The sequence below is a fragment of the Camelus ferus genome, chromosome 7 (assembly GCF_009834535.1).
Source record: "Camelus ferus isolate YT-003-E chromosome 7, BCGSAC_Cfer_1.0, whole genome shotgun sequence".
NCBI classification, from domain to species: Eukaryota; Metazoa; Chordata; class Mammalia; order Artiodactyla; family Camelidae; genus Camelus; species Camelus ferus.
Window position 1 is genome coordinate 10,366,012 of NC_045702.1, and position 10,189 is coordinate 10,376,200.

Below are 10,189 nucleotides of genomic sequence, written 5' to 3' on the forward strand. Positions count from 1 at the left end.
TAATTGTTGTGTTGTTCATTGAATGGCTGTGCCCTGCCCCCTTCCTGTCTCAGTGTAACTGTTCCCTTTGGTGCCCTCACCACTCCAGGGATGGAAACTGGGAGGACAAAGGCCAAACTCTTCACCAAGTTGGGAGATGGGAGGAATGAGATATCAGGTCTGCAGTGGTTGGGCTTGACGTCCTGCAGAGCCGTCAGGACCCAGGTGTCCTGGCTCTCAGTTGTCTCTACCAGCATACAGGTGCCTTTGATGCTCCCCCGGAACCCTGAGAGTACTGGGGAACAGCTCTTCTCAGAAAGGGGTATCACACTGACATCACTGATGACCTGGGGCCGGGACTGGGGACAGAGGTGAGAGAGGGAGATGCAGTGAAGGAGTAAAAGAAAACCAGTCTCCCCCGCAGTACCCCCTACACCTGAAGGACTCAGTTGGTCATTGAGATGCGAAAACAGCCTCCGAATTCTTTCTGCTCTGCTAGGATCTTCCTTTTGAATGCAGAGGAGAGACTAAGAGCTCTCTGCAGAGGCAAACATGGATCTCCATCTCAATGCCCAGAGACAAAGGCCAAAAAATGTGAGGAATTTCTAAAGCGCCTCCTTCAAACAGCGTCTCCCCCACCCTGTGGCTCAGCTCCCTGGGCACTGTGAATGGGAATGGCGGCTTTCTTCTCCTGGCCTGCTGCCCACTCGCTAAAAGCTTGAATTTGAGGAGAAACGAAATTAGGAATCTCTCTGCTCAGCCTCCTGCTCTTGTGCTCATGTGGGAAGATAGTTCTGTGAACCCAGGTGGTAGAGTGGCCTGGGGCTGTGGACATGGCGGGGACCGTTTCCCCTGGCAGATGCTGCCGTGATGGCCACTCCAGGGGGCGGATGCACCCCACCCACTCCAGGCAGTGGGAACATTTTCACTTTCTGGCCTTCAGGAGGACCCCTCACTTGGCTCAGGTTCTTTTTCCTTCCCCTTTGGAGGCTGAACAAAAGGGAATAAGCTTCCAGGATGTTAAGGGAGTAAAGAGAAACTGAGGGAGAGCCTGTAGAGTTCTCATTTTAAGACATCTTTGAGACACAGAGTGACACTCAGTGTTCTGGGAGCCTTAGCATTGCGGGCTACCGTCTGCCAGGCCTCACTTCCTCTTTAGGTAACACTAACCTCCTCTCCCTTCTCTGCAGGATGCTGGGTTCTTTGGGGGTCACTGGGATCCTTCAGAAGGTGGGATAAAATAGAAAAAAATGACAACCCATAGATAAAACTGTTGGAGGAGGGGTTGGTAGTGGTAACAGTTGGATTACAAACTTGTATAGGACCCATCCAGTTATCACCTATAATATAAGGGAAATTACCTTGCTCATTGCTTGCCTTAACCTGCCAACTTGGTAGACTTGCCCTGGACTCTCCTTGCTCCCTGCTGGCTGCCAGAATCATGCCATTGTCAACTTTAAAACCCACAGCAGTGCCCTCTGGCCACTCTATCTGGCCCTGGGGTGGGGTGGGGTATGTCTTGGTGTGGCACTCAAGAGCCCCCTCTTCCCAGCCTCTACAACTCACTACCCTCTGTCCTGTAACCTGGCTGCCGTTGCCCCTCATTGGTCCCACCCATCCCCCTAAACAGTGTTTTCACCTCCTTGATTCTTATCCCATCCAACACGGAGGACGCCTCCTATCCTTCCATGCCCCATTTCAATATGGCATTTCACAAACTCCCTGCTCCTTCTTCACTGCTAACACATGCACCCAGGACGGTCTTCAGACCCGCCCCTCTGCCGCCCCGCCCCATGTTGGGCAGGTCCGGCCTCCGGGCCCTGTGCACTCTGCCACTCAGGTAGTTGCTTAGCCTTGGGGAAGTGATGGGCTTTTTGAGCCTTTTTTCTCATCTATGAAGTGGGTAAATGATTACCCACCTTCTAGGTCTTCACGATGCTCGTGTGAGTTTAGGGCATCATAGTAAGCTCTCAACGAATGTCTCCCCTCTTTTCCTTCAGCCCCTCAGTTCTGCTGTGTTCAGTCGGCATTGCGTGGATCGTAGCTTTGGCTTTGGAACTGTTTTTGGGAACTCAAGTGTATGTTGGTGTCAACTGAAATAAATGTACAACCTAGAAGTTGAGAGTTATGTTTTATTCAGTGGACTGGAGCCGGGATGACAGCCTCTCAGATTGTTCTGAGGGACTGCTTCAAAGAGGTAGGGGAGGAGCTAGAATATATTGGAGCTTTACAACAAAGACCAGGTAGTTGGAACATTAAAAGATTACTAGTTAACTAAAGAAAACAGGCATCTCAAGTTAAAGAATTTAGTGCTTTTCTATGTATGGTAGGAAGCAAACATTTGGGCTCATTGAATTCGTTCCTTTGACAAGCATCTAGCTATCTAGGGCCAGCATCCTGTCCTTTCTTATTCTGAGTCCCCTCAGAGTGCGCCATTGTTGAGTGGCTGCAGGGGCTGGGCTGCAGGCTTGTCTTCACTGGGGGGTGGCGGCAGCCGCTGATGACTTGATGGCTTTAGCATTCTTTGTTTACTGATATGGCTTGCAGTATTTTTCTTTCACATTGGTTTCAAATGATTCATAACCTCCTTGAGGTCAGGGTAGACCCTTCCTCAGTGGTTCTCAAAGTGAGTGACCACGGCCTCTGGGGACTTGTTACAAACGCAGATGCCCAGACCCTGCCCACATACTAATAAACCACTGACTGGAGGCGTGCCTGGCAATCTGTGTTGTCACAAGCCCTCCAGATAATTCTGATGCCTGTTCCAGTTTGAGAACCACTGTATGAATGCTCCAAGTTTGTGTGCCCAGTGTACAGTGAGGCCCACCGAAACAGTCAGAGTTTGAAGCAAAGACACGATTACTGCAAGGGCAGCTCATGCTCAAAAGACCCAAACTCCATTATGGGTTTCGGGGAAGAGTTTTTAAAGGCAAAATTGGGGTGAAGGCTGCAGGGTGTGTGACTTTCTTCACATTGGTCAGTGGTGAGGTAACAGGGTGCTGTTCCAGGAATCTCAATCATCAGACTTATGGTTCCAACCAGTCTGGGATCCACTGCTTGTGCTCCGCCTGAAGCTACCCTCCTCCACCTGGGTGGGGGCCTTAGTTCCTGTAGAAGAACTCAGAGGTATTTGTATCAGATTGTTCTGCATATCCCTTGAGCAGGGAGGAACCAGGACCCTGGCCATCCCTGCACTATTGTTTCTTGATTGCCTTTGTTTCTACATTCCTTCACTCCCCGAATTGGTAATGGTTGAATCTGCTCTTTTAGAATTTGAGAAGGTCTAGGAGGTTGAAACAAACAAGAAATGGGATGCGAAAAAGCTTTTGTACCCTGGAGGGCCCCCAGGCTCCACTCGGCTTCAGTAGTACAGGATTCACCACACGGGGTGAGCTTCAAAAACCAATCAGCTGTCTCCCTAACTGATATGGTTCCGGACGGCAGCCCCATTCCTCAGAACTGACTGGCTCTATTCAGTCGGTAGGGGTAGGTATCTTGCAGACTGCAGTTTTTTTCCCTTTGGTCTTTGGAAGAGGGAAAAAGGAAGTTTCTGTATGCCTGGTTGTACCTGTCCTCTCATTGACATGCCGTGGCCTCCAGGAGCTTGGATGGCTGTTGCCAGAGGTATGGGCTCCCCAAAGGCCCACTGGCTGGCATGCACTCCTGGGCCCTGCTGCCCTGAGTCCCCATCAGGATTTCCCAGAAGGCAGCTGGCAGGCGGAGGGAGGGAACCCAGGCAGCATGTGCTTAGCCTTTGTGGAACCGAGGGGAAGATGCACCCTGTACCCCGGGAAGCTTTCCGCATGGAGCAGGGACTGCCTGTGTGGCCACGGAGGGCCAGCCTGGCATGAATGGAGACCTTGTATGGAGGACCTCACTGGAGCTGGGAGCCACAACACAGGGGCTTTTCACGAGCAACTTTGCAACAGAGGCAGCATTGAGCATGACGGATGGCTCTCGGGCAGACGTGGGGTCTGGTGGACGCGTGGCATCGGTGGAACAACATTGCTGCTCCTCCTGACCCTGCCCTGGCCTGGGTGGGATGGGGTGGGGGCTGTTAGAGGTCTCTTTTCGGAGGGGAGGATGCCAAGAATCATATTGTCCATAGTTTAATGGACAGTGTTCAAGGCCACAGCACCAGGACAGGATAGGTGTGAAGTGGTCAATGTGTGCAGGGAGTCAGCTGGCATGCTGGACAGGAATGGGTTAAAGACTGCTGCTGGGAGCCAGCGCCACTGGGGCCTGTGCTCCAGGGAAAGGGAGGATGCCAGATGCACTCTATCTGTCCAAGGGGCATAGAAGGAATCCCAGTGTGCCCTCCAAGGGGTCAGTGAGAGGGAAGGAAGATGTGCAGCCTGGCTGAGGGGTGCGTGGGGGCTACAAGTAAGGGACAGCTGACAGCTGCCCAGGAGTAATCAGGACAGGGGTGAAAATGGGGTGGGGGGACGTGGTGGGTTTAATGCTTCCAAAGGAAAGGGGTCTCCCTCCCCATATATAGACATACCTTCTCTCTTCTCTCTATCCACCTACAGCTGACCCTCACTCAACTGGGAGATTCATAAATCAGTTCACCTTGGATTCCTCTCCTCTTGGCTCCTGTCTCCTTTTTTACGGTGACCAACTGTCCCGGGTTACTCAGGACCAAAGGATGACCAAAGGATTTCCAGGGATGTGGGACTTTCGGTGCTAAAACGAGGACAGTTTGCCCCCCTACCTCTCTCTACCTTTGACACCTGCTACTGCATTTGAATCTTGTACTTACTTCCTATCCCTCCTCCCCAGAAATTTGATAATCTGATGCAGAATAAAAACAAAAGGGGATAGGCCTTTTTTGCCCCTCGAAATCATGGTTAGTAGTATACTGAATGAGGATGGGGTAGATTGGTGAAGCCTTTGGTTAAAAAAAAATGGGGAAGCAAATTAATGGATGATGGTCTATTTAGTACACATGAGATTGAGGGGTGGGGAGAGGGTACGGCTCAGTGGTAGAGTGTGAGCCTAGCATGCATGATGGTCCTGGGTTCAATCCCCAGTCCCTCCACTAAATAAATAAATAAATAAACCTAATTACCCTCTTCCAAAAGAACCAAAAATACTTTAAAAAAAGAGAGAGAGAGATTGAGGGGATGGCTGTGCTCCCTCCATTTTCACTCCTGTGGACACACTTATCCTCTCTTTGTTCCTTTGTAAGGACTCTTCCCCTCTGCTTGGCAGGCCCCACCAGCCCTCAAAATGGCCCAGGTTGCATGATGTGGCCTCCTTTGTGCTCCCAACATCATATGTAACATGTCTGTCCATCCATACGTACGTATGTGCACGTGTACATGTGGGCCTGGCTCTCTTCAAGCCCACTTCCTTATCTGCTCCAGTAGAATGTGATCCTCTTAAAGGAAGGATGGTTTTAGTTTTCTGTATCCACTGCTACATGGAAGATTCAATAAATGTTTGCTGATAAGTGAACAAATGAGAAAATTATTCCTGTCCAGGTGAGAGAATTTGGGAAGACTTCATGGACAAAGAAGCCTGAAAGGTTGACTTGGATACTGTGAGGTAGAGAGAGAGCAGCGGCCTCCTGGGATGGAGCTGTGTGACACCAGGTAGAGCCACGGCCCATTTCTTCTGCCTCCCCGCCTTCCCCTGTGATGGAAGCTGCCCTGTGACCATCCCCCTCCATGTCTGCTCTCTCAGGGCTGTCACTGTCAGACAGTGGTGACTCACCGATCCCTGGGGTTCAGTTTTTTCCTGAGCTCATTGACAGGCAGGCCCAGGAGAGTTGGGGAGCAGTCCTGGAGGCCTCACATGCTGAGTCCCTCTCAAAATGACAGCTGCCTTGGGGTGGTAGTGGTGGGCAGGGAGGCGTGGGGTGGGGGGGCACTTGATTTCCAAGAAAAATGCTTTTGTGTTTTCACTCTTCCATCAGAAACAAACAGATGATTCCAGCCAGGTCATCTTGGGGGACTGGTGGGTCATGTTCAGCCATCACTCTGGGGGGGGCGCCCATTTCTGTCCTTCAGAGGCCTCCCTTGGGGCCCCACCCAGGCCTCTGATGCAGCCAGCAGACTCTCACAAGCTCACAGGATCCGGGCAGGAGGCCTCCTGGATAAAAGCCTGGAGGCAGAGGGGACAAACTCAAAGTGAGCCCCAGGAAAGCAGCCGCTCTTGGTCTCCCTGACAGGGCTCAGCCAACCAGAGCAGGCCGAGGCTCCCCTCCCCGCCCCCAGCCCCCACACTCTTAACCAGTTTCTCTCTTCCTTTTCCCCATCCTCCTTTCCCCTCCCCAGCCGGCAGTCTGCATGTTAGCCCAGGAGAGGACGACGCGGGTGGGCAAACCTCCCTTAGCCACCCCAGCAACCCCATGACCCTGCTTCATTTTTCTTTGTGGTACTTATTCCCACCTGAAATTGATCACCTGTTTTGTGCTTGTTTCCCAGACTCGAATGGAATGAGGGCAGAGACTAGGGCATTCTCTGCTGTGCCCCAGCACTTAGACCAGTGCCTGGTGCATCACAGTCAAGAAGTGAGGGGACGAGCCCAGGTGAATAAGGTGCCCCTGGCTCTGGTGACTTAGCGCTGGGCAGGGCCCAGGCTCTGTTTGGAAGGTTCCTGGACAGAGCTGGGGGCCTGGGGCCGGGGCTGCAGCTCCGCAACCACTTCGCCTAACCCCAGGGAGTCATGGAAGCAGGCTTCGGGGTAAAGGGGCAGCAGCAGCCCTGATGCTGCCTTCCCTTTTCAAGCAGAGACCCACAGACCCTCTTGCCATGCTCTTGGCATTTTCTCTTGAGTCCAGCTCCACCAATGCCTACGCTCCTTTGGTCCGGGGCACTGAGTTCATTTCTCCATCTGTCCTCCAGCCCGGCCTTTGGTGGCAGGGCTCCTCTGCTGACATGGTAGCCAGTCCCAGGAGGGACCGTGATGACGCTGTGCTAACACTCTTTTTTGCAGCAGGACAGGCTGAGGCCCAGACAGGTGTGATCACATTGTCTTGTCATTGACAGAGCTGAGAGTTCACTCATTTATTTATTACTGGACATATATTTATTGAGTCCCTACTATATGCCAGCACTGTCGAAGACATCTGAGGTACATCATTGTACAGAACAACAGGACAATGACATCAATGTAACAGAATTAACAACTAAAATAACTACCACTTGTTAATCTTTTACGTTGAAACAAGTGTTCTGCTAAGTGCTTTGTTTATGTTATTTCATTTAATCCTTCCAACAAACCTACAAAGTCAGTCTTCCTTTTTCAAGTGAAAGCCACTCTGCTAATGAGACCCTGACTCCAAGCCCTGTGCTTACAGCTACTGGGCTACATCTCGGTTTCCTAAGTTAGAAGACTTAACGTCTTAACTCCTAGTCCAGGAGTATTTCTGCTTTGCTATTCTGTCTCTCAGATTTCCTCTTAGTTCTTTTCTCTATTTGAAGATCATTTGCTGTTTAAAGGTCAAAGTTTGTATCCTCCTGCAAAGTTTTAAGTCTGCATATGATCCAGTTGTTTCCTAGGGTCTAGGGAACATTGCAAAATTACAGAGGAGACAGGGAAAGAGAGATGACCCCAGGTGCTAGTCACCCTGGAACATGAAGAACAGAGGGTGGTCTTTTCCTATGGGTCCAGAATTCAAAAAAAGAAAAAAAGTTAAAATGCGCTTATGCTTTCTAGGAGTGGGATAGAGGTAAACTAAACAGGACCCATATCTGTAAGAAGCAAAAAGCCTAATGCCTCACTGTGAACAGTGATACATTTGCAAGGCAGAGACAATAAGATCCTTCTTTGCCTTCTCTTCCTAGACACATAGCAAGACTATGTTTCCCCGACACCCTTGCAGCTAGGTTTGGGCCGTAGGAGTCCCAGCCAATGGGATGTGGGCAGAAGTGATGTGGTATTTCCATGCTCCTTCCTCTTAGATCATATTTAAGGTAATAGCCCCCAAATTGGAGGTAGCCTAGAAGTGACAAGTAGAACCCCTCGACACTCATTAGGCTGTGAATGATATTTATGGTTTGGCATAGCCTACCTATCTGGACAAATAGCAAAATTTAGCAACCAGCACCCCCACCCTTAGGGGCTTTCCAGAAGTCACCTCATTACCCTAATGAAAGACATCTTTAATGCTCTCTTCAGTTAGGATATCCTAAGCTCTGTGCCAGGAATGAGAATCAAAAACATATGTATTATTATTATAAATTACAGGATCACAAAAGATATTAAGAATGTAAAGGAATCCCCAAACCAAAACGTTTGAGAAGCACTGCAAAGGGAACATAAGGCAGGTAGCTGGTTAAGACTGTTGGAATTGCTGAAAGGCCAAGAAGAGGGTGGTGAGGAAGAAGGGTGGCTTCACTGTGAGCTGCTACTGCCCTGGAGACTAGAGGGACAAGGTGTTCCAGTGGCCGTGAGCCAGAGCTTCCTTTTGGGACCATGCATTGTAAAGGAAGACCATCTGGCCGAACCAGAGCACAGAGTCAGGGATGCCTAGTGGGAACTGGAGTCTTGTCAGGGACTGTAAGCAGATAGGTCAGGGGGTCTTCAGAGAAAGAGTACCAGGCATGGCTTTCTTGACATAAGAGAAGCCATATTTGGCCTAAGTCATTTTGTGATCTAAGCCCAGCCATAGTGCTTGCCCTTGAACAAGTCTCAATAATTAATGATCTTAAAGGAACAAAAGAAGGCAGGAACAAAACTGTTACCGGCAAGATAAGTAACAATAGCAAAGATAAAGTATCAGTTGTAAGGACTCCCAGTTCTGTTTCAGTGGTAAAGATTAGCCTAAAGAGCTTAACCACCAGGCCAACAGGAACACAAGGGATGATGATGTTGACGTTTTCTGACCCTCCTGACTTAACCAACTAAAGCTTGGACCCTGTTGACCTTTGCCCCAATTCTATGCTGAATCCTCTGCCTAAGCCCCTTCATGAATATGCCTGTATCCTTGGCTTAAAACTTCCCCAATTGTGCTGTTTGGAGAGACACTGCTTTGGGAAAGATCCCTGGTGTTTTCTTTACTTGCTACAAGTAATAAATCCTTCCTTATCCCCATCTCTGGCTTGGTTGTATCTTTCAACACCTACCAAGAGGCCAATCCAGTTTTGTGACAGAGCTGCCTGATGGGAGCTGAAAATAATAAGGCACAGCCCCTGCTGGAGACCCCTCCCAGAGCAGAGAGAAAGGGAGAGAAAGATGCCTTGGTTTCTTTCTTTCTCTTGTCATGTTCTCTAGACAACCGGGTCTGGAAGTTCTTAACAGACCTTGGAAAACACAGCTTGCAGGACTCAGTCCTCCTGCAGTACAAAGCAGAGAGCAAAGAATGCTACATGTGGATCTGAGAGCAACAGGCACATGCCTGGCTCAGAAAAGGAAGGAGAGAACCCGGGTGTTGGTGTGAGGGAGCCACAGGGATGAGAAGAGTCTGCACATGATGGGAGGTTCTTGTCCTGGTGTGAGGGAAGGGAACAGAGTACAGGAAGACAGAGGCAAACCCAGCCTGGGTGGAGATAAGGGCATCAGAGGGAGATGGTGGACTCTTCGCAGAATGCTGGCCTTGAGATAAGGGCCCCTGGATCTAGAATCTTCCTGTGAAAAGGGCTTAGTAGGACCTGCTCATTGAAACTGGAAACAGAACCTGTTTAAAAACTGTTTGCGTAATACTCTTACTTAGGGTCTGTTTCTTTGGGGAGATTGTTGGATTTGGGGCACAGAAAGGCCAATATCATCTATCCCAAGGCTAATAATTTTCAAGACTATATATGCAGCCTAGACCCCTCTCCCATCCCACTATCTGCTAAAGATCTCCACCTGGATGATTAAGTGTCTATTCTTCCTCATGGCCTGGAAATTCTTATTCACCCTTCAGGTCTCTCCTGAAATGAAGTCCTTCCCCAGCTTCTAGACTAGACTCCCATAGGAAAGGCTTTATTGTCATTAGCTGTTTAATGTCTGTTTCCTTCGTCAACTTAAAGAGGTGAGGGTGGGGTGTTAATAGCTTAGTGGTAGAGCACGTGCTTAGCATGCAGAAGGTCCTGGATTCTATTTCCAGTACCTCCATTAAAAAAATAGATAGACAAGGATGTAAACTGAGACAGGCCCAAACGACAAAAGTTGAGTTTGTTCAATTCAGGAATAGCAGGGGAGTCGCAATTTACAAAATGCCTATTGTAGCAAGCTACAGGCAGGCAGTGGAGGGGGGTTGGGTCTAGCGACTTTATAT